Source organism: Procambarus clarkii, unplaced genomic scaffold (assembly GCF_040958095.1).
Source record: "Procambarus clarkii isolate CNS0578487 unplaced genomic scaffold, FALCON_Pclarkii_2.0 HiC_scaffold_115, whole genome shotgun sequence".
NCBI classification, from domain to species: Eukaryota; Metazoa; Arthropoda; class Malacostraca; order Decapoda; family Cambaridae; genus Procambarus; species Procambarus clarkii.
In genome coordinates this window covers 1,910,083-1,911,391 of record NW_027189148.1, presented here as the reverse complement: position 1 = coordinate 1,911,391, position 1,309 = coordinate 1,910,083, and positions in this window count along the sequence as shown.

Below are 1,309 nucleotides of genomic sequence, written 5' to 3'. Positions count from 1 at the left end.
ATGCGAATGAAAACTCACACCCCAGAAGTGACTCGAACCCATACTCCCAGAAGCAACGCAACTGGTAACTACAGGGCGCCTTAATCCGCTTGACCATCACGGCCGTCAAAAGGAAGTGATAGCCGAGGCTATTTGAGCCACTTCCCCGACGGCAACTCGGATGGTAATCTTGGGCATAGCATTTCACCAAATCACCTCATTCTTTGGGGCACACGTGAGGAACACAAATGCGAACAAGCCTGAATGGTCCCCAGGACTATATGCGAATGAAAACTCACACCCCAGAAGTGACTCGAACCCATACTCCCAGAAGCAACGCAACTGGTAACTACAGGGCGCCTTAATCCACTTGACCATCACGGCCGTCAAAAGGAAGTGATAGCCGAGGCTATTTGAGCCACTTCCCCGACGGCAACTCGGATGGTAATCTTGGGCATAGCATTTCACCAAATCACCTCATTCTTTGGGGCACACGTGAGGAACACAAATGCGAACAAGCCTGAATGGTCCCCAGGACTATATGCGAATGAAAACTCACACCCCAGAAGTGACTCGAACCCATACTCCCAGAAGCAACGCAACTGGTAACTACAGGGCGCCTTAATCCACTTGACCATCACGGCCGTCAAAAGGAAGTGATAGCCGAGGCTATTTGAGCCACTTCCCCGACGGCAACTCGGATGGTAATCTTGGGCATAGCATTTCACCAAATCACCTCATTCTTTGGGGCACACGTGAGGAACACAAATGCGAACAAGCCTGAATGGTCCCCAGGACTATATGCGAATGAAAACTCACACCCCAGAAGTGACTCGAACCCATACTCCCAGAAGCAACGCAACTGGTAACTACAGGGCGCCTTAATCCACTTGACCATCACGGCCGTCAAAAGGAAGTGATAGCCGAGGCTATTTGAGCCACTTCCCCGACGGCAACTCGGATGGTAATCTTGGGCATAGCATTTCACCAAATCACCTCATTCTTTGGGGCACACGTGAGGAACACAAATGCGAACAAGCCTGAATGGTCCCCAGGACTATATGCGAATGAAAACTCACACCCCAGAAGTGACTCGAACCCATACTCCCAGAAGCAACGCAACTGGTAACTACAGGGCGCCTTAATCCACTTGACCATCACGGCCGTCAAAAGGAAGTGATAGCCGAGGCTATTTGAGCCACTTCCCCGACGGCAACTCGGATGGTAATCTTGGGCATAGCATTTCACCAAATCACCTCATTCTTTGGGGCACACGTGAGGAACACAAATGCGAACAAGCCTGAATGGTCCCCAGGACTATATGCGAATG